The 23,854-nt window shown below is 39.2% G+C and overlaps 2 long non-coding RNA genes across 2 annotated transcripts in view; one reads left to right on the top strand and one right to left on the bottom strand.

The window, feature by feature from the left end:
- The first annotated feature begins 11,452 nt into the window (after positions 1–11,452).
- LOC116785019 overlaps positions 11,453–23,854 on the top strand; it is a 21,518-nt gene continuing 9,116 nt past the window's right edge. The window contains exons 1-3 of the long non-coding RNA XR_004356350.1: positions 11,453–13,103; positions 13,947–14,188; positions 14,688–14,773. This is a non-coding gene — a long non-coding RNA (uncharacterized LOC116785019). The remainder of the gene's footprint in view (positions 13,104–13,946; positions 14,189–14,687; positions 14,774–23,854) is intronic.
- Positions 20,035–23,854, bottom strand: part of LOC116785020 — a 19,934-nt gene continuing 16,114 nt past the window's right edge. Inside the window, exon 3 of the long non-coding RNA XR_004356351.1 lies at positions 20,035–20,045. This is a non-coding gene — a long non-coding RNA (uncharacterized LOC116785020). The remainder of the gene's footprint in view (positions 20,046–23,854) is intronic.

The raw sequence follows: 23,854 nt of genomic DNA, 5'->3' as shown, positions 1-23,854 counted from the left end.
CAGTAAATAAACTTCTCCCTTTGTCCATCACCTCAGTATTAGGGAAAGCAGTAAACTAAAACTAGAAAGTTTCTTCAAAACTTTAAACCTGGAGCCTTCCTGACTAAATAGCCAACCTTCCTTGGATTTGTCTGGATAGCTAAATACCTGCTCACCCACCCAAGTCCTGATTATTACCTTCAGTAGGTATCAGGGATAAGGGGGTAGCATTGCAGGACTTTCTTAGTTATAAAATTGAAAAGCAACATAGAAACATATTTTTTCTTTTCTTTGTGGCTGCACTGAAACCATTCTGATAGAATGCTAACCTGATGCAATATTTTATCTTCATGTTGCAACACTATTTATAAAAAAAAATCTCTTTGATTTGTGCCAAAAGTCACTGCAATCACTGTGAGTACCTGCTCAGGGGTCTGACCCGTGCTAAGCACTTTGTCCTGACTTGCCTTGCGCCAGTTATAAAACATATGTAATGAAACAGCTAATTAAAGTGAAGTTCATTGGGATAATATATATTTTTTATGTAATCAGACTTCAGAAACCATTTACTATTGTGTTTTAAGTACAGATTTACTCTTCCTTCCTAAAAATACAATTTATTTCTCTTTTTTATGTTCAAACTCTAATAAAAACTAAATCATAACTATCTGTTGAGGTAAATGAGTTATAAGAATGGCAGCAGACCTTTTCAGCCCAAAAGGAAGACCAGAAAAACATGAAAAAGTGGTGTCTCCTGTCACCTGTAGAATCTTTCACTTAAGGCCTGGAACATTTTACCATGTAATGGGATTAGTACAGATTTATTTGTCTGAGTCTGCTGCTAGCGATTGCTTTTCTTCCTAGTCTTTATACCCTCTTGCAAATTTTGTTGTGCATTTGTATTGCATTTGCAGACAATCTGTGAGCGAGAGAAATTTTAGAATGGCTCTTGCGGGACCTCACAATATTTGAACTGCAAAAATAGTTCAAAATAGTCCAAAGGGGTAATGTTCAGCAGTTACATATGCAGTCAGAGGTCATTATTCCAGAAGAGGATGGCATTGCATAATAAGACTGTATTATAGGACTAGAAATAAAGCTTTTGTAAATGGCCAAATTATTTGTAATGGCTGTGTACCCAATACAGGTATTTTTGTAGATGTTAGCCCACATTCACATTATTAGTGAGCATTGTACATTATCAACGTGTTTCTGACAGAAAGTACAGTGGCTTTGCCCTTCTGGCAGGCACCTAATTCTTTTTCTGAAGTGGTTTCTATATGGTACACTTTAAAAAATCCTACTCATGATTTTTCATAAGTACATATGGTTTCGTCCCACCCCTGTACTTGTCTCTCTCAAATCTCCTCAGATGTACTAAAGATATATGAAGAGCTCTACTTGAAATAGTCCTAGGAAAAGACTAGAAGGAACACTTATGGTGTGATTTAACCCCAACCAGCAACTAAGTACTGTATAGCTGCTTGCTCACTCCCCACCCTCACCTGCACTGATGGGGTGGGAAGGAGAATTGGGAAAAGGTAAAACCCAGGGGGTGAGATAAGAACAGACTGATAATCAAAGTAAAGTAAAATATAATGTAATAATAGTAATTAAAAGGGAGGTAGCAAAAAGAGAGGAATAAAGCCCAGAAAAACCAAGTGATCCACAAGACAATTGCTCACCACTTACTGACCAAAGCCCAGCTCAGCCCCTCCCAGCCAACTCCTCCCAGTTTATATACTAGGCATGACATTCTGTGATCTGGAATATCCCTTTGGCCAGTTCAAGTCAGCTGTCCTGGCCATGCTCCCTCATGGCTTTTCGTGTGTCTCCTTGTTGGCAGAGTATGAGAAAAAGGAAAGTCTTTGACTTAGGACAAGTACTGCACTGCAAAAACTGAAACATCAGTGTGTAATCAGCATGATTTTCCTACTAAATCCAAAATGCAACACTGTACCAGCTACTAGGAAGAAAATTAACTCCATCTCAGCCAAAACCAGGACAACTGGTCATCTAGTGTACCTTTGTATCTCAACTTAGTGTTAAAAAGCTTCAATAAATGAGACTTGACAACCTGCTTTGATAAGCCAATAGTAGGGAGATGTTAGTACAGGACAGTATATTTCTTTATTCCTGAAGCAGTTAATTAAGATGACTCATTCTGTTTAAATATTTAAGAATGGAACTTGGGAAATATCCTTCTGTTAAGCTATGGCTGATCAAAGGATTTGGACTCCCTTGAACCACTTTGGAGTTTGGGAGCTCCATATCGTGCTGTGACACTGGGGAGGGGTTAGCTTCCAGGGCTACCAGTTTGGAAGAAAAGAAAGGGACCTCCTATATCCTGATGTAAACATCCAATTAACTACTTTTTTTTATGGTGGTACTTGGATATCATGTCTGACTCATCCCAATAAGAACTGTAGTGGATCTATTACCAACTGATGGTAACTGTTGGGCGCTCACTGTGGTTCATGGTACTCCAGTCAACCTTAAATCAATGGAAGCCTTTACTTCACATGTTTTATCATTGGCAATTCCCTTCATACTGCTCAGCACAATGTTTGCTTTTTTTGCAATTGTGCAACACTGTTAACTTCTGCTGGGTTTGTGATCCAATATAACGCCGTGTCCTTTTCTGCAGGGATGGATGCCAAATGAGTTCATAGAATCATTTAGGTTGGAAAAGACCTTTAGTATCATTGAGTCCAACTGTTAACCCAGCACTGCCAAGCCCAACACTAAACCATGTCCCTGCGTGACACATCTACATGACTTTTAAATACCTCCAAGGACAGTGACTAGATAAAGGATGGACGTGCTCCTTAGCCCTCCTTTTGTTGCTAATGTATTTATAGAACATTTGTTTCTATGCATTTGTTTATTGAGTTATAAATTTTTATTGAGTTATAAATTTGTTTATTACCTTAGCAATATCAAGTCAAATTTCACAGGGACGCAAGGTTAGCTTTAAAAAAGGTGAATTGTTTAATGATTTAAAAACAGAATTGAAGCATTTTTAAAGCCTATAACATAAACATTTTACAGTGTTAGCAGTCCTGGCTTGTGCTTGGTATTTGAAAATGAAATTCATTTTTTGATCGTTGGGACATATGTTTGTAGTTAGGCTGAAGGAGAGGCAAAAAGTAAACAGTATAAGCAGTATGGGGTTATGGTTTAAGTCTGACTCTTTTTATTATCTAGAAGTGTTGTTTGTAACAACATGGATTTAAAAAAGAATTACTTTAAGCTAGACAATGCACTCCTGAAGTTACGAGAAGAATCTAGTGATAGCTTTAAAATGCCCAGAGTGACCTATTCTGAGGTAACTGCCTGCTCTGCCTGTCCCTACCCACACTCCCAGGGGTCCCACCCACCCTGGCCATGGTTCAGCACCCCATGTCAACTCTCAAGGCCGTCTATCACTGCCCCAGCAACACCACAGCCCTGCTTTTGTCTGGCCATGGGCCCTGCTGTCCTGAACCCTGACCACCTGTGGGCTGACTTCCCAGTCTGGCTTCAGTGACCTTGTCACTATGGAGTCACTCAGTGATCACAAGGCTGTATCTGACCCTGGTTACCCTCACCAGGCCTGGCCCTGCTTCACTTCCTCAGCTCAACCTCAGAGAAGCCTCAGCAGTGCCACAGACAAGGCCAGGGGGCTGCCCTCAGCTGCTCCCAGCCTGCCCTCCTCCTTTGTGGGTGATGAGAAGAGCCCTGGCTGGTGAGACCTTGCCTGCCATGCTGACCCACACAGGGAGTCCCCCACCACACGCTGGCGTGGCAGACAGATATGGAGAAGGCAGAGCCAGGCTCTTGTCACAGATGAGGAATGCAGTGCCAAGAGGCAGCAGTAGCAAGGTGCACCCAGAGAATGTCCAGTTGGGCTTAAGCACGGCATTTTCCAGCATCGAGGTGGTGAGCACCAGAGCAGACTGCCAAGAGAGGTCAAGGAGTTTCATGCCTGGAGCTTTTCAAAATTTGACAAGGCCCTGAGCAATCAAGCTTTGAAGTTCAGCTTGTTATGAATAGCAGGTTGGGCCAGATAAACTTCAGACACCCTTTCCAACCAGGACTGTTACATGATTCTGTACACTGCTGAGAATGGCAAATTCTCTGAACATGCAGGCATTTCTACAGGAATTTCATTACAGCCCCAAAAGTCTGTTCCTCCTCATAAATTCACCAACATTCTTTTAGCTTGCTCCTCAGTTTCTGTCTCTCTTTCTACTTAGGCATATATTTGTTTGGCCAGTGGGATTTTTAATCAACTGCCTTCATACCCCTCATACTTTATCCCTTTCTGCTAAGGATTTTATCCTACATGCCTTAAATTAAACTCTTGAATGTCAACAACTAGTGATAAATATCTTAAGACTCCACAATTTTGGAATCCAGTGCTGCATTCATGGAGATACGAAAATTATTTCAGTATAATACCTACATAATATATATATAAATCAATAAAATAGTAAGAATGCTTGTTGCAATTTCTATTAGTTGACATTACATTGTCCAGGTGTCACAGGAAAAAACCCATACCTGGCCTATACATGTTGTTGGATGTGTTGGGGCACTGTGAGAGAACGTCCGTACATATAGGGTACCATTAGGAACTTCCATCTGTTCTCAAGTCAGATGTAAATTAGGGAGAGACACACAGAAGTAGTTGCATGCCTCATAGCCAGTCATTTGTGCTTCGCAGTATGCCTGGGGTAGAATGAGAATTTATTTCTCCCACATCCCAGTGTTAACATTTTGACTTGAAGACCATGTATTTGTTATTACAGTAAATCTAGCACAAGGCAAATAAAATATGTATGCCACAGTGCATCATGCTCTCAGAAGATATTCTAGCTGCATTTATGATTCAAGGAGATTAAATAATGCTCAAAATAAGCATCCTACCTTTCTTTCAGTGTTTGTCCAAATAGTGCAGTTTCCTAAGAATTTTTCCATTTCTACCTAAAAACCCCCAAAAATTAAACTGTAGAGGCCTAACTATTCACTCTTTGTCTCTTAATCCCACAAGAACAGAGCCAATGTGAGCAGTAATAGATTTCAAAGGTGATCTAAAATGCCTCTATTTTGAATACACAGACATTCTGGAGTGACTTAAATGACCTACATAAAGGCATGAAAAATCACATTCTTTCTCTTCAAACTATACAAAATGTTTCAAGCAAATCGTCCTTGAAATATCCTTTTAAAATTAATTTCCTGAATTGGCTGGTGATGAGGAATGTCAAATATTTCTAGATTCCCAAGCTTGCTTATCTGAAAGACAGGAAATCTTGATAGTGCTATCTTTTCATCACTAATGCAAATGCCTATATTTAACACTGCACATAGTTTTAGAAATTTAGATGTGCACATTTATTTCAATCTCAAATATTTTAGAGATATTTTGTGGAAGAATGTTTCAGATTACTAGAATTGAAAATTTTTAGACTGTTTGGTTAACTGTCTCAGAATAAATTTTTCTTGGCTTTCTTTTAGTTGCACTAACAATGAATTCAGAGCTGAAGATTATTCAATGCCAAAATTGAATTACTGTGACTTTGAGGTATGATTTGTATCTTAATACTGGGAGTTCACTGTCTTGCTAGAAATAATAGGATTTAGAAAAAGGCCCCAAACAGCATTTTTACTTCAATTACTCTATCAGATCTATGTTCCAGCAATAAGAGTGGAAAATCTGCAAGACTCCTTCCATTGTTTATAAAAAGAGGATGAATTCTTTCAGCTCTGCCAATTAAAGACATAATTTCAAACAACTTCAGCACCTTTAGGATAATTTTGGAATAGTATTAGTGAGTGCACTTCCATTGTTTGCTTCCATGGTTACGTCTGGCACAGTAATTTTAACAGTTTAGCAACAGACAAAGCATGCTCAGAAATTTTCCTCTTTTAAATGCTTCCTTTCCTATATGCTGGAGCCTGTGAAGGGCTTTTTCTTTTCCATGTCCTAATTACCATAAATATTTTGAAGATTGTTCTACAAACTCTGTTTTGTTTTCCAAATCATTAGCAATGTTAAAAACAAACCTTCTGACAAAAATGTTGGCAGAAGCTCAAAGACAATTCCTAGTTCATCAGAAGCCCTTGCTTATGCAAAGGGAGCCGTATGGGGTCCTTTACACGCAGTGCACTTGCCAAAGCACGCGAGCCTTAGTGCATGACATTCCAGCCGTGTTGGCTGTGTGCAAATGTGCAAATCATTTAGACAAGACCAATTAAAAGTTAAAATCAGCTGAATCAGCAGGGAAGAAGGATGAGGCAGTACTTTTTGACGTAAAGAATTGCTACCAGTCTGCTTTAATAGGATTCTGCACAGACCAGGTACAAGGAGTCATGGGCATCAATGGCTATGATGCTTGGTTTGTAAATATCTGTAAAAGGCCTGGACAGCTTCAGCATGAGTACAAAATGCAAGGGAAAAAATAATAATAGAATCATAGAGTGGTTTGGGTTGGAAGGGACCTTAAAAATCATCTAGTTTCAACCCCCTGCCCTGGACAGGGACAGCTTCCACTAGACCAGGCTGCTCAAAGTCCCATCCAACCTGGCCTTGAACACTTCCAGGGATGGGGCATCTGCAACTTCTCTGGGCAACCTATTCCTATGTCTCACCACCCTCATAATGAAAAACTTCTTCCTAACATCTAATCTAAACCTGAAAGAGTAAAGTCTAAAGACAGTCCTCCTTTTCCCATTACTACATGCCCTTGTAAAAAGTCCCTCTCCATCTTCCTTGTAGGCCCCCCTTTAGGTACTGGAAGGCTGCTGTAAGTTTTCCCTGGAGCCTTCTCTCCTCCAAGTTGAACAACCCCAACTCTCTCAGCCTGTCTCCAGCCCTCTGATTATCTTCATGGCCCTCCTCTGGACTCGCTCCAACAGGTCCATGCCCTGCTTATGTTGGGGCCCCAGAGCTGGGCACAGTACTCCAAGCTGGGAATCATGAGAACAGAGTCAATGGGGAGAATCAGTGCCCTTGACCTGTTGGCCACGCTTCTTGTGATTTAGCCTAAGATGTGACTGGCTGCCTGGGCTGCAAGTGCACATAGCCAGGTCATGTTGAACTTCTTGTTAACCAACACCCCCAAATCCATTCTCTGCCCAGCCTGTATTTGTGCTTGGGATTGCCCCAAACCAGGTGCAGGACCTTAGACTTGACCTTGTTGAATTTCATGAGGCTCACAGAGTCATCTCTCAAGCCTGTCCAGCCCCCTCCAGATGGCATCCCTTTCCTCCAGCATGTGGACTGCACCACACAGCTTGGTGTCATCGGCAAACTTGCTGAGGATGCACTCGATTCCACTGTTTATCATTTTACCAAGCTTAGCAACCAAAGAGAACACTTGAGTAAGGGCTCATGAGTTCAGACTTCACTAGAGCATAAAGAAGAGCATTTCTCTCCAACCACTGTTAAGGTGATTCTCACCTCAGGATTAGTCAAGTAGTAACGGTCAATGTCCCATGAATTAATTTGCTGACAGATCTGTTCACCTTGTCATCCAAAAGATCCTTCTATAAAGCTCTATAGAGGCCCTCAAAGGTCTGGATACTACAGCTTTAATGCAGTGGTTCCACATACCATAAATTCTTAATATGAAGCTAACAAGCATTTAACAACAACTCCTACACAGGTAAAAATATCTTCCCATACCAAAAACCCAAAAGGATGCGGTATTTCTAGGACAATATTTTGAAGATGAACCTGGTCATTTTGAGTTTTGACAATATTTTCCAAACAGCATTATGTCCTTTTACAAAGTTAAGATTATTTCTTCTGAGCTAAATTTATAAAAATGTCTAATGTTGTTTTCAGTTGTGCCAAAGAAAGGAAATAACAGAGACTTTGTTTAAACACCAAATTTTCTCATTAAAAGTGGTCATGCACAAGATAATTTACCATTACTGTGCAGTTACAGGAAAACTATGACAGGGTTTCAGAAATAATGTGGTGTTGTTGCCTGTGCATAGCAATTAGTTAGTGGCCTAGTTCAGCTGAGAGTTTCAGTGTCTTATAAAATGTCCAAAGAATAGCTGTCCTAGTTAACATAATTGACTGCAAGGGACAGTTGAAGGGCACAGTTTATTTATTGAGGAAAACATTACCCAAAAATTAAATAAATTTGAGCTATAAACAAACTCTAGGTAGAAATATGAGTAAATGGGAAATTCTAGGTAGAGTATATGGAGTGGACTGATAAAAACATTACTCCACAGCACTAGATATCTTAGCTGGCAAATAATCAGATGTCTTCTTGCTTAAGACTGTGAGCTGTTTTATTGATCCATACTTACAAGAAGAGATATTCTGAAGAAAAACATTACTCAAAATATCTTTGAGTGTTTATATAAAATAAATACATACATAAATAAATAGAGCTACATACCACTACTTGTTGTTTTATCCTACCATTACTGCTTGTAGAGTCCTCATAACTCTATAATGAATGTTCACACCATGGGTTTCCCATTAAAAACAGAATGTTCTTGATTTTCAGCAAATCCCCCCTCTATCTATATAGCCCATGCAGTCTGTGCTGCAACATGCCTCAGAAGGAAGGCACTACTAGGGGAAGGAGAACAGCTACAATGGCTCAGTGGCCTCTTTCCTAAGTGGCCCTAAGTAAATTAGAGTAATCCATTTTGTATGCATAATATTTGGATTAAATATAATCTGCCATTTTGTTACCCACTCACTTGCTATTGCAAGGACTTTTGAAACTGCCTCCCTCCTGCAGCTGTAAGCGTACAGTGAGGCTGTGTTTTGCCAAACTCTGTTTGGCAAAGAAAACAAGTTTCATGAGTCAGAAAAGACAAGACTTTCTCAAAATCATAGTATCATGTGTCTTTCCTGTAATTCTTGGAATAGTTCTTGTGAACTTGCCCTGATGGTGAACAAATGCTACAGGTGACATTTGTGATAACTGAACTAAGGGTACAAGTATTATCCTTGTTCCCTACGAAGTGTGAACTCCCCATTCGCTGAAAACCAGTGCTTGTTCTACTTCTAATACCCATAATCTTTGTTCAAACCACAGAACCTCCATTGTCGCAACTGTTTTAATGGTTGGTTGGCCAACACTAACCAGGACTGCAGAACATGTATACAGTGTGCACATGGGCTGTGCTGTGGAGAACGATGGCAATTTACTTCTGCACTACTCAGCTGCTCATCTGTATGAATCAACTTGGCATTCAAAAGCATAACAGTGATCCTTCTGTACTGTGCTAATTCTGTTTGTTAGAAGCACTGGTCTACAGAGAGGCAATTATGCATTTATTGTGGCTGTCCATGAAGTGGTTATCATATTCAAGCCCTGTATGCTGCAGTCCCAATAGATGCTTATTCTGACGTAAATTAATAAACAGGAATCGATCATAACAGTTTGCTAGTTGATGCCCTAGCAGAAGTTGAAAGAAGCAAATAGAAAACAGAACATAAAGTGTTTTGACGAATACCTTCAAATACATCTGCATGAAGGATGAGGAAAGGCAACAGGCTTCTAGCAATGCAGACCTGTCCCTAAGCAAATCGAGTTAGTGTGGCATAATGAATGTGGGCTATGTTCCCAGAAATCGTAGTGTAGCTGAAGTGCCTTTGTTATAAGGTTTAGTATCTGTTTATCTTTGCTAATGCAAACTGCAGGTGGTGGATTTAGACATGAGGAAACCAAAAAGGAATATAGGTGGTATTATTAACATATGTTGAAGAGAAATGTCACTATTCTTTATCACATGAAATAGTGTTTTTCCATCATAAGATGACAGATCTTGCCTCCTAAAACAGTCACCTAAAGGTGGTAGGCTTTTTTTCCCTTTTGTTACTAGAATAACCCTTAATTAAAAAAAAAAAAAAAAGAATTAAATGCTTCCAGTGCAAGAACCCCCTAATTTATTTTTTTTCACTGTGTGATGTAGATACAACATTAATTAGTGAAATTTAGGTGGACTGGAAAGGAGTTTCACTGAAGGCAGAAGGTAATGATCCACATAGTGCATTCATAAAATAGATAACTGAATAGGCAGCATCCTTCTCTGTAATTCTTGTAACTGACTGTAGGTTTTCAGTTGAAATGTAAGTTTTCATAATGAAATTATACTGCATACCTGCTTTTATTTCTCTGATCATGTGTACCTCAAAACTGAGCTAATTTGATTTCTTTCTTGCTGAAAATATATTTATTCCAACTAAGTCAGAATCCAGTGTGCGTTCTAGACCCCAAAGGAATTGTTTGTTCTTAGAATCAGCTGTGTGGGATGTGCAGTGAGTCCAGACTCAGGCCTTTGGACAAATTGTTCAGCTGAAAGGGGAAGGGTAACTTCCCTATATACAAGGTGTCGATTTTCATTTCTCTTTAAATAATATCTCAATTTAAATGGTATATGGTTCTCAGGTCAAGTCTTGGTATGTTCAGTTTTAGCTATAAGGTTGTGTTATGTTTGGATCCTTAACAGAAGGTGTGAGAAGTGTAATCTACCTCTCAGAAGAGCACTACTGTAATTACTGTGTCCTAATGAGCATGACAGTGCAAAGAGGCACTGACAGCATATATTTTAATAACATGTAGCCTTTGCACAAGATTTAAGCTCCAATATTTTGCAAAGACTAAGTGAATAATCTTCATGTCTGGAAGATCCAGCTGCATCTGGAAACATGTAGCTACACTTTTTGACTTTCATTTTGTAAAGCATTATACTGATTGTTAAGAAGCCTGAATTTCTTTTCGTTTCCAGAATAAGCCAAGGGCTTTTCTAGAACTATGCCTTTAAATGATTTAGCAGCTTTCATATACACTTAGCTAGTCCCTTCCCCTTTGAGTTTTAAATCTGAGGTCCTCATCCAGCAACATTTCTCCGAGTATTATATTTTTATGTGTGTGAGAGGTTCACATTAAACTTCCACTGGGAAATATTTACAGAAAGACCACACCTGCTGAACTTCAGCCTTCTGGCAAGTGCACTATAGAGGCCTAATGGGAATTCATGGAGAAGAAAGGTTGCCTGCATTTAAAAAGGGTGGGAACTCTCCAAGCTCTGAAGCTATGTGCAAGTTTATATTTGGATAACCCAATAGCTATGCATATAAATCGTCAGGGAAAACTAATGTACATGTGCTGTATATCAAACATCTTGATGTCTCAGCCATGACTTTCATATGCACCAAAGTGCACATTCGTTGCTGAAGGTTGTATGCAATGAGACATTTAGAGTTTAAAAGGACACATTGTTTGAATGTATCTGAATGCAGAAACCAGTGACTCACTTTCTTTAATAACTGGAAAGCACTTTTGTGTTCTGTCAAGGATTTCTAGAAGGATTTGTAATCAAGCAATCCTGAGACGGTACAAACTAGAATTTAATATTGAAATTTAGAAGAAATGAAATGGAAGTGCTGTCCCAGCCACAGCCTCAGTTTCTAATTTTTTTCCCCAGCCACATTTTTTTTCATGGAACCTACTGTAATGTATTTTTAAGAAGCTATGTCATGTTTTATAAATGAAAAACACTATGAATTAAGTATATATCCTTTGTCTTGTTTATTAATTCCGTACTACAACTTTAAATTTTACATTACTTCTTTCTTATTTTTTCTGAGTACAGACATTAATGCCTTCATACTGGCTTTGGCATGGTATGTGTTATTTATGTCCTAAAGTTCCAGTTGTCTTAGTAAGATTGGGTGCTCTACAGCTCTTGCCAGCCTTGCAGTGACTCTCAGTCCCCTTGCCCTTCAATCACCCCGGGCTCCTTAACAGGTCTATTTCATTTGGGGATAAGGTACAGCATGTCTCACAGTTTTAGCTTCTCAGTCTTCTCCCTTGCTGTAGATGGTATCCATACCAATTTGTAGCATGATGAGCTTTCCCTGTATTTTCTAAAAATATGTTTGCTATGTCAAAATAATTTTTCTCAAATGGCAATACAGATTCCTGAGCACCATAGGTTTAATTCAAGATATAATTAAAAGACTGCGTGAAGACTTTAAATCTGCTTTTATATTCAGCTTTTTTTTTTTCACTCTTAACTGAACCACATACTGTAACAGCCTACTCATTTCTAAAGAGCAGTGATCACATCTCCTGCAGAGGCTGCTTCACTACGAACTCCCTCCTGCAAGGTGCTGATTGCTCTGGCCCTCACTCATTGAAGTCCTTAGATGCTTAGCTGCTGGACTAAGATCAGCGTCTAATACTTTTCAAGATACATATCTGTGCTCCAAGAAGGATCGTTCATTCTTTGCTCCTGTCAGAGGATGGGTCCTAAATAAAGGAAATAATTTAGTCTTTGGTTATCTAGCAGGAGAGAGATTATCACGCTAGAGTGGAGTACCTTGAAGTCAGCTCAATTTACAGTATCCCATCTGCTTTGCTCTATAATGGTGTTCGGATTATGATAAGATGTATATTTCTGTGTTAAAGTTAAACTAATAACAAAAATAAATAGATAGCAAAAAAAATCAACATGTTTTAACTTTACTATTATTTCATCAAGCAATAATGAACTGAGAATTTGGCTAGTATATTAAAAACATAGCCAATAAATCCAACATTATTTTATAATTAAGCACAGAAAAACAGTGAAATAATTGATCCATGTATGTAATTACTAGTGTACCAATAAAACCAAAATGTTTTCTTGGAAGATAGTCCTGAGTTAGGACTTAAACAGTAACTTACTGGGTGTACTGAGAGAAGAACAGCGAACTATTTCAAATATGCTGGGGCATGTTCTTCAGGAAAGGAAAAATTTTTGATTATTTACACTAATATATAAGGACTCCCCTTACATAGGCTTGCCTCACTTCAGCCAACTGAAGTAAAGGTCTAAAGCCTGAGCCATTTCAGGCAAGCTGCAAAGAGGAAGAGGGTTCTCTTACCTGTGTTGTCATCCTCTGGAGTCAGGATCTCAAAGTTTTCTTAAGGATGACTATAAAACCGTGGCTTTCACTACAGCACCCATTGCATTGCTGTTGCTCTCAGGAGAAATTTATTCTCCACAGCCACACCATCTTGTAAACTGTTGTGACAAGACAAACCTTTCTCATGCCACAAGAGAGAGAGTGAACTGTACATCCTGTTGGTAACATATAGAAGTGGTCAATTTCTGTAAGTACACACTTATTTAATACATATATACTTAAATAAGAAGGATCATAAAGACATGTGTAGTAGATCCACTGATTGTAGTCCCTAAAGCCATGGTTTGATGTGCAGTGGTGCCACCCCAAGTCACTCACTTCTGTAGCTGTAGCTGCTTTTGGAGGCAACACAGTAAAGCAGATCAGCAGCTCAATTTAATTAAATTTAACTGTTTTCCACACTATTTTTGCTAACTCAAGTAATTATCCACACTCTGTATGACCCACGTAGAGCTATATACCAGTATGTAGAATTGATGCAAAAAGGCTGAGGGCTGGAATACCAACAATATCTTCACTTGGCAGTGGCACTACATGGTACACTTGTCCCTGAGGTACCAATGGAAACACACAAATTTGTTTTCAGCGTAAATGGAAAACAAATATTAAAAAAGACCCTTTCTAGGTACACAAAAGAGCTTTGTAGTTCAGACTCTGAAATGGACTTGACCTTCTGCCAGAGAACTTGCTTATGGACATGAGCAGTCTTGCAATTACTGGCTGTTCCATTTTGTCTGAAAATACAATGTTGTAGGGAATGTTGCAGAGATACATTTCTTAAGTTTGTAAAGTAGTTGCATGAGAAAAGCCAGACGGGTAAGAGGGGCTGGAATGAAAAGCAAAAACACTCAAAAAGGACTGAAGTTATTAAGGCATAACATGCTATGTTATGTATATTGTTTTGTTTCTTAGGAATGGACTTGCATGTATTTGCAAATACTATTTACTTACTATTCTGCAGTGAGGACACTTGTCTCTTAACTAATTTCACTCGAGTTTCAGCTTTCCTGTGACTTCTTACCTTTCCCAGGTGCTGGAGAAGTGATTCTGCAGCCCATTGTGAAGACCATGGTGAGGCAGGCTGTCCCCCTGCAGCCCACAGAGGTCCACAGTGGAGCAAATACCCACCATGGAGCAGATATCCCATAGAGGAACTCACAACAGAGTGGGGGAATGCCTGAAGGAGGCTGTGACCCCTTGGGAAGCCCATGCTGGAACATGCTCCTAGCAAGACCTGTGGCCTCATGGAGAGAGGAACCCATGCTGGAGCAGGTTTGCTGGCCCTGTAGGGGACCCATGCTGGGACAATCTGTCCCTGGAAGGGACCACACAGAAGCAGTTTGTGAAGAACTGCAGCCTCTGGGGAGGAGCCATGTTGGAGAAGTTCATGAAGGACTGTCTCCTATGGGAGGGACTCCACGCTGGGCAGAGGAAGAGTGTGAGGAGTCCTCCCTCTGAGGAGGAAGGACTGGCCAGAAGCATTTGATGAACTGACCACAACCCCCACTGCCCATCCCCCTGCACTGCTGGAGGTGAGAAGGTATAGAATTTGAAAGTAGAGGTGAGCCTGGGAAGATGGAGAAGTGGAAGGAAGGTGGTTTTTAGATTTGTTCCTATTTCTCATTATACTCCTCTGATTTGATTGGCAATAAATTAAATTCATTTCCCTGGGCGGAATCTGGTTTTCCCATGACCAGTAATTGCTGAGTGGTCTCTCTTGTCCTTGTCTTGACCCAGGAGCCCTTAGTTTTATTTTCTCTCCCCTGCCCAGGTGAGGAGGGGAGTGATAGAAAGACTTCTGTGGGCATCTGGTGTCCAGCCAGATTCAACCCACCTCGGTCAGTAAGAAGACATTTGGTAAGTGCAATCGTTGGGCATGTGACAAGACAGCATTTGTAATGTTATCCAAAGAATCTGTAGTGATTTAAAATCCTATTGTAGTTTCTGTATCACTAGTTTCATTATTTGATTAAAGTCCAGCAGAGCATTAAGGATTACATTTGACTGAGCATGAATGATTTACAATTAGTTAGAAAAAATAAAGGTATTAAGGAATGTGCCAGGTTAATTTATTTGACAAATGAGTGTAAAGCTACTTACACAAACATTTCAAAACCGAGAAGCACCTGGTTCATAATGTATTTTGTAGAAGCAATGAAAAAAGTAATTATAGAGAATTGTAAAAACATTACCAGGACGTATAGCTGAGATCATTAGGAATGCAGGGGCTGACTTCCACTGCACTTCATGGTTGTGCTGGGTCCCTCCCCTAACTGACCCACTGGGTGACAATCAGTAAGCTGAGGAATCCAGAGGTAGGGAAGATATAAGCTATACTTGGCAGTTAGGGCATGGTTTGGTATTCGGCCTGGGGTTTGTACGAGGGGATAATTGTAATTCATTTGTATTACAGTATCTGCTAATGCCAAGCTTTTAGTATTTTTCCAGTTTAATGTCAATAATTCTACAGTAATGTTGATATCTAGCTTTTTAAACGCTACCCGTTTTTAATTTTTTTATGTTGGCAACATTTGTTATTTTACAGTAGTATAGGAAACATCTAGTGGTGACTGATGTAAGCCACTTCCTGTCTGTTTTTACTTGATCATGATATTGCTTTGTCAACAGGATCAACAACATAATGTGCAGCATTGCAAATGTAAAGAAATAAACTTTTCCAAAAAGCCCAACTATGCAGATTTATCTCTGTGGGTATTGTTGGGTTAGCTTGTCGCATTCAAGTATTATAAAGCGTCCATATGTTCCATATCTATCACTTCACATAGATATTGTGTTCCACATACTTTTACAGTCCTAAGTATTTTAGTTAAACTTCTAAACTTTGAAGAAAAGCTATGCTGGTCATCTGGCCATACTGAAGTGGGAAGGCACAGAGGTAATAACCCTTACAGCTGATAATATTCAATCATTTCTAGCTTCCATTAAGGACAACGTCCTTTCTTTTGTTCACTTCTTCAGCATAGAGGCTATTGCCTCTATAGCTGGGATTTTTTTTGAATATCTTCTTAGCAGGTGAGGACAGGCAGATTATAGGAAAGGCAGTACAAATGGAAAGTATATCAATGCTCATCTGACAAATAAACAAGCCATGATTTTACCATGGAAACTGCACAGGCTATCTCTTCACTTCTGCTAGTCTCAGTCAGTGAGGCTCTCTGCAGACATAGGATCTGAATCCCTGCTTCTCTCTGCAGACCTTGGGGCTTGAAGATGGTATTCTTTATGCTCCCTAAAGAAGGTGTGCTTCACTTTGCAGTCCTTGACTCTACCGGAAACTGCATTTCTCACAAGGAGCAGAAATACCTCTTTTGTTAAAAAAGCAGTGCCCTGCTAAGAACATGTCTAGAGACTGGCCACATATCTTCCCCTGAGAGATGTATATTTGTTTTTTTCCCTAATCTTTGCTTTATAATTCTCATTATTAAAAAAGATAAAATGATCGAGGACTTCATCTAATCAAAGGCTCATCATCAAAAGCAGACATGAACTGAGGGAGACCAAGGACCTGCAGTCTGACTCTACCCTCCTACATAAAGCTTTTGCCTAAACTTGCAAAAGCTCCCCATTGCACCAGAAAAGGGCACAGGGTAGTTTCTGGCCTCTCCCAGAACTACTTCTGTCTGTACCCAGGAGTGGTCAGGGGAAGTCTGAGAGTTTAGCAATGAGTCATTCTCCTGCCAGGGACTTCTCAGTCCAGTCAAACCTACAGGTTTCAGTGCTCCTAAAATGCAGTTGTAGATACTATTTTGAATGGCTAATGCTCCCCATCCACTTAATATCCTAGGGGTTACAATAGCTACCAAGTAATTTGGAGCCTTGTGCTCACCTCCCTTCTCAGCCTGATGGGGCTTGATGTCTTCATGGTGTCTTTCATATCTTCCATGTCTCACAGGAGCGCTTGACCAGCTGGGCTGAAGTTACTGAAACTGCATGACAAATAGGAACAGAGAAGGTAAGGAGTACTTAGATGTTCCTTCAGGTTCAGGTACCACAGAAGAGGGCTCAGGTGGACCTCAAGTAGGCAGGATTCTTAAACCTACAGCTTGATCTAAACTCCCTTCAAAAATTACATGAGCTTACTAGGTTTGTCTAAGTTGGAAAGGAATTGCATGAGAAGCAAATCCTTTAATTCAAGACTCTGGACCCTATCATGTAGCAGAGCACTTAAATAAGTAAGACTGTTGGAACAACTGTACTTGGCCAAACCAAAAACCCACTTAGCTCTAAACACAGGTGCCAAATGTGCATTAAGTACTTGATGAGCTCACAGTTTCCTGCAGCTCATGAAGGTGAACAAAAGGAAGCACAAGAAATAAGCACTGGTGTTCAAATGAAATGCTTGCCTGCACCCCTCAGAGAAGCATACTTTGTTAGGACCAGTGGCAAAGAGTCAGAACTGCTGGAGACAATTCCTCATTAATTCCTGGCATAACAGATGTTAAAAAAATAAAGGCTTATTTTCAAATTTTCAAAAAAAAAAAAAGATTAATAGAATATTCTGTTGGATCTGCATCTTCAAGATTCAGATATTGTCAGCAAATGTGTCTTCTGTAGAAAAAAGATATGCCCTCTTCTGGAGTACCAGGAGCTAGTCTTTTTACTCAGCTTGTTCCATCTTTGAGAAAATTCGCTGAGATCATCCATCTCAGTTCTCATGTCTCTATTGGGGGAGGTATTTTTATGTCTAAAATATGTCAATAGCATCTTCCACTGTAAATAATAAAACTGTGGTCTCTGTCTCTTCTGCTGCCAACAAAAGTCAAACCAGGTTAAAAACCAAAACAATGACTACTAGTAAGCATTTTAGTGACAATTCCTGGAGTACTCCCTCGGTAAATGCTGGCTCAGGAGCTAACCAAGCTGGAGGAGGTGCATTTACATTCAAAGTCTGAAACAGATTTTGCTTCCACGAGTTTGTCCAAGCCACTTTTGATTTATGTGAATTTTTACTATCCATAACATTTAGAGAGTTTCGCAGGTTAATTATGTATGCATGCGAAGGTACTTCTTTTGTTTATTTTGAATCTGTTACTTGCTTGTTTAATTTGATGTTGCTTCTCTTGAAAAAGACAGTGAAAAATCATTCCCTATTTCCTATCTCTATACTACACAGGATTTTATAAACCTTTATTGTTTTCTTCTAGATCAGCTGTTTTCCAGAATGAGTTTTCCATTTTCTCATGTTGAACCTGTGTGATACTTTGCATTTTCTTTGTTGCTATTCCCTTGATTTATTATATAATTTCTGAGATGGATGAAGAGAACTGCACGTTGTATTCAAGATGTGGAAACAAATTTATTTTTGGTGGCATAGTAATGTTTTCCTTTTTTGTTTCTCTATTCTTTCCTAATAATTCCTAACTTTCTGTCTGCTTTGACAGCTGTTCAACACTGAGGTGGTATTTTCATAGAACTATCTATTTATATGGCATGATTTCAGACTGCAATGATAATCATTACTCTGAGTGCCCTGTTGGGAACTAGGCGAACTACCATCAGACCTTCGTGATGCAGTCATCATCATCACTTTGTACAAGAAGAAAGGAATTAAATCAGACTGTTCAAATTACCATGGTATTACTCTGCTCTCCATTGCTGGCAAAATCCTGGCAAGAATACTTTTGGACAGACTAATACCCGCTATAGCAGAAGGAATTCTACCTGAGAGCCAGTGTGGTTTCAGAGCCAAAGGGAGTACCACAGACATGGTATTTGTTCTCAGATAACTGCAAGAGAAGTGTAGGGAACAGAACAAAGGTCTCTATGTAACCTTTGTCGACCTCACCAAGGCTTTTGATACTGTGAGCAGAAAAGGTCTATGGCAGATTTTGGAACGCTTAGGTTGTCCCCTCAAGTTCCTTAAAATGATCATCTCACTCCATGAGGATCAGCACGGCCAAGTCAGATATGGCAATGCACTTTCTGAGCCCTTTCTAATAACCAATGGTGTGAAACAAGGCTGCGTTCTTGCACCAACCCTATTCACAATCTTTTTCAGCATGATGCTCCAAAGGGCCACGGCAGACCCCGATAATCAGGACAGTATCTACATTCAATACCATACTGACGGAAGGCTATTCAACCTAAGGCAACTGAAGGCCCACACCAAGACCCTAAACCATCTTGTCCGGGAGCTGCTTTATGCTGATGACGCCGCCCTTGTTGCCCACACAGAAGCAGCTCTGCAGCGTTTAACATCCTGCTTTGCAGATGCTGCTGAGCTCTTTGGGCTGGAAGTCAGCTTAAAGAAGACAGAAGTTCTCTATCAACCTGCATCTCAGGAAGTCTTCCATCATCCCCATATCACCATTGGCCAATCAGAGCTCAAATCAGTCCAGCAGTTTAATTACCTAGGTAGCCTCATCTCCTCGGATGGTAAGATTGATGGAGAGATAGACAACAGGTTAGCAAAGGCATATAGTGCTTTTGGAAAACTCCATAAAAGAGTATGGCAAAATAAACACCTGAAGAAAAGTACAAAGATCAGTGTTTACAGAGCCATAGTGCTGTCTACTCTCTTATACGGATCCGAATCATGGGTCATCTACCGCCATCACCTGCGTCTCCTAGAACGCTTCCATCAACGCTGCCTCTGTACAATCCTAAACATCCACTGGTCAGATTATGTGACCAAGACATCTGTTCTAGAACAAACAGCAATCACAAGTATTGAGGCCATGTTGCTGAGAACACAGCTGCTCTGGGCAGGGCACGTCTCCAGGATGAAGGACCACCGCCTCTCTGAGATCTTGCTTTATGGTGAACTTGCCACCGGCTGCCGCAAGAGAGGAGCCCCAAAGAGAAGACACAAGGACTCCCTGAAACAACATCTCAGCCTTGGCCATATTGATCAACATAACTGGTCTTCTCTGGCCTCCAATCGGGAGGTCTGGAGACACACCATCTATAACGCTGCTGATGCTTTTGAGAAAGCACACAGGATCACTCTTGAGGAGAAAAGACAATGCAGAAAGAATCGTGTCTTACACAATATACCACTTAAGGAGTCTTTCTGCTGTGCCTTTTGCAACCAGATGTGTCTATCTCGTATTGACCTTTTCAGCCACCAGCGTGCTTGTAACAAATGTGGGTAGAGCCCTTCCCAAATCTTCATTCGCAAAGCCCAGCCATGATATTGTATTTTTTTTAATATGATTGATATCTCTGCCAGAATTGCTATAGCTATTAACAGAATTGTGGATAGTTCTTTAAAATGAAAAATGCTTAGATACATTATGGTACTCCGTTTTGCCCTTAATTATTGAAGTATTTTATATACTTTCAAATAATTTATTATTGTGTGAGGAGGAGTTTGATAGCCAGACACTAAAATATGAAGGTTTCCAAATTCAGATCATAACCCATGCTCTTTTCACTTGAAACGTGAAATTACAGCTCTAAGTTTGACAGGAAATACTTACCCACACAGACAGCTATAAGAATAGTTACTGTGTAAGGCACTTATGTGATTAAATCAACTCATGAAATTCCCTGAATTTATTTATTTTGTGTCTTGTTTTCAGCTATGATGTATGTGTTATAGCACAAAGATCTGACAGTTATGAGGCAAGTCTTAGTGAACTGGCAAAAAGAAGAGCCCTTTCCCATGGGCAGAATCTAAAGTAGGATATCTTGAAGATTTCTTTATTATGCCACTCATTTATGTAAGAACAGGTCAAACATGAATGACATTTATGTGGATTTTTTGCATTCTCCAAAATCATAAAGTGAGAGGATAGGCCTATAAACTACATATTGCTGTTTAATTTTCTTTCTGTTAGCAGCTGGATATTGTGGCAATTCTGAAATTTATATAGACCTTTCACAATTCACAGTGTAGCATCTGCAAAAGCAAGATCATGTACAGTCTTACTTTTGTTTCACTGTACTGGAATTCCAGAACAGTGGAAAACAGGGAAGCAAAAGAAGTACAAAACTATCATGAGAAATCTTGGATAAAAAGAGGGAATGAAAGAAAAAAAAAAGAAAGGAAAGAAAGGAGAAAAGAAAGGAGGGAGGGAAGAAAGGAGGAAAGGGGGAAGGCAGGAAGGGAGGGAGGAAAGAAGGAAGGGAGGGAGGAAGGAAAAAGAAAGGAAGGAAGGAAAAAGAGAAAGAAAGAAAGAGAGAAAGAGAAAGAAAGAAAGAATGAAAGAAAGAGAGAAAGAGAGAATGAAAGAAAGAGAGAAAGAAAGTGAATAACTGCCATTCCTGCTAAGCTAGCAAATATAAAAGCTCAAAAGTCAATGTTCTTGCAATGAATTTGGATACATGGCTTGATAAAAGAAGTTTGACAGTACAGAACACTGATATCTCTTCTCTGAAACTGATATAGTGGAGAATCTGTGTAAACAACCACCCCTCAAGTACTGAATTTTTTCTCCTTTTAATCTGCTGTTTCTTACAGAGAAATGTAAAGCAGTGGTATGAGAAAACAGTATGATAAAATTTTAAGAATATTTAATGTGAAAGATTTAGTTTCAAGACACAATCTCTGATCTGTATTTCGAAAGAGAAAGAACAGTGTGGATCCAGCCCACAAAAGACAAAACTCTGGAAATCTTGGAGAGACAGATTCCATTTTACATAAAGATCTGGTTTACCATTTCCATTTACACAAATATTTCATGAATAAGGTATCCTAAAAAATTACAAAGGAAGCATTGGGAGCACAAAACTTAGGCTTTCAGACACTATTCTAAAAATCTTTGGACTTTAATTCACAGGTCATTTCCTGTGACAGGGATTCACAGTCATTTCCTCACAAAAACACAAGTATCTCAAAGGATCAATAATCAAAAAAATTACTACTACCTTGCTGCTTGGGTTTATTTCTTTTCTTTAAATCCATCAAAAATATTTATTCTTTAATTAATCTTCTAATTCTAAAACACTGATAATTTTTTTAAAAAAATACATTTCAAAATTATCTTAAATTATACATATTCATAACCCCAGTCCAGAAAAAAATCTGTACTCTTCTCTAATTTTCATCAGTAGGAGACAGTTGCTATAAAATAGCTCATGATTAAGTGCACCACACTGAGAGTGGGATTTACCTCATCTAAATTTAGCCACCTAAGAGTTTGGCAGCTGTGAGGTATTCCAAAAAGGTAACTTCAGCCATTCAAGCTAATCTTTCTAGGCTCCCTCTATAGTTTTCTACAGATTCACAGCCAAAGGGTAGAATTGCACTGCACTGACCCTTGAAAACCTTAGAAAATGCTTCTCCTTTGTCCCACATGCCTTACTAGCCCTTCTTGTCTTTAGTCATAAAGTTTCCTTTGATAACTCCTAGAGACAAAAAACATCTCACCTTAAAACAGATGGAGTAGACAAAGCTACAGAATATTGTGACCTTGTAGACTGAATTGCTTTTTTCCCTCGATTGCTAAATACAGTTTCTGGAGAAAATCCAGAGAAAGATAATTAACTTAATGAAAGATACAGAAAGTTTGAGTCAGAGGTACTGACAGTATTGAAGCAGCTTATGCCTGTGTCTCTCAGAAAGAAATCCAAATTGAATACCTGGAATATACTGAAAAAAATAATTTGTACTTACTTTTTCTGAGGTCCTGTCTTAGCTGAAATCAATAAACAAATGGATACATATCAGGTTTAAGCTTGGTCTGAAGGTTTAGTTTTGACTGAAATAGTTGACTAAGAACAATGAATGAACAATAAAAACAGTGAGGCCTCTCATGCTGGTAGTGCTTATTCCAGTATACTGATATTGATACACTGAACGTATTAAAGTGGTATGAAAACAGTCAGCAAAATGGGTCGAAATATGTCATTAATTTTTAAATGAAGGTCACTTCACATAATTTATTTTATTACATTCTTTTTTAAGAAATTTATTATGATAGTATTGGCTAAGTTATTTTAACATTTTTATGGAAACTGCAACTTATGACACACTAGCTATGCAAATTCTATGGGCCCTTACTCTGTTGCTAAAACTGCTATGATGTCAATCCATGTACACTTTAATTTTTAAAGAATGCACTGGAAGACTGACAGCTATGAGAACAACTTGACGTATACTTTAACAGTTTTATATTATATGGAACTTAGCTTGATAAAATGTAAAACCAGATCTTTGGTTATTAGTTCTTTCTTATTAAATGGATATAAACTATACAGTGTAAAAATTAGCAAAGCTTCATATATTCTCCCTTAGTTATTATGCCTGGTGCTGTGATAGGGCTATTGATCATGGGTTTGTTCAGCTGATTTCCAGTATCTTCAGGGAACATAAGATACTTTGGGGTGAATGAAAGTCTTAACAATGAGGCTTGCAGCTGTTTCTATGAGCTTGTGAATACCCAAACCAGGCAAAAATACCCAGAGTAGATCATATGGCTATCACCTATTTATTTAAAATAAGTGGCCTTTTTTCTCTAAAGGCAGCCCGAGACTCTGTTTTTCAGCTTTTCTACCAAGTGATTGCAGTAGTGACTATCCCACAGGATTCATCCTCAACAGGACTTTCTCTAGTTATTTTCTGTCTTCAGAAGTAACAGTCTCTAACTGGCCTTTATGAAGTTATTCTGCCTGGAGATAAGACCTGATCGCTCTCTTTATCAATGAGCAGTGTCTGAAACCTGCAGGCATTTCATCACGTACAATACAAGATTAATCAAGTGAAACACCTGAGGGACAAAAAGGGGGGTCAGTGCTGAGAGAGGCTGAAAGCCCAGTGGGCTCCGTTGTGGATTCTCCATCCTGTGAGATGTATCAGATCAACTGCACAATTACAAAGCACAAAGCCTAATTTTGAAATTTTGTAATAGCACAGCATATGAAACTTAAGAAGCTGTTTAAGACTAGCTAAACTGATTTTAGGGCTTCAGTTAATAACTGTAACTAGGGACTACAATCAACATGGGTAGAAAGATCCCATACCAGCTATTTCAA

The sequence above is a fragment of the Chiroxiphia lanceolata genome, chromosome 3 (genome assembly GCF_009829145.1).
Source record: "Chiroxiphia lanceolata isolate bChiLan1 chromosome 3, bChiLan1.pri, whole genome shotgun sequence".
Lineage (NCBI taxonomy): Eukaryota > Metazoa > Chordata > Aves > Passeriformes > Pipridae > Chiroxiphia > Chiroxiphia lanceolata.
This window is presented reverse-complemented; position numbering and strand designations above follow the sequence as displayed.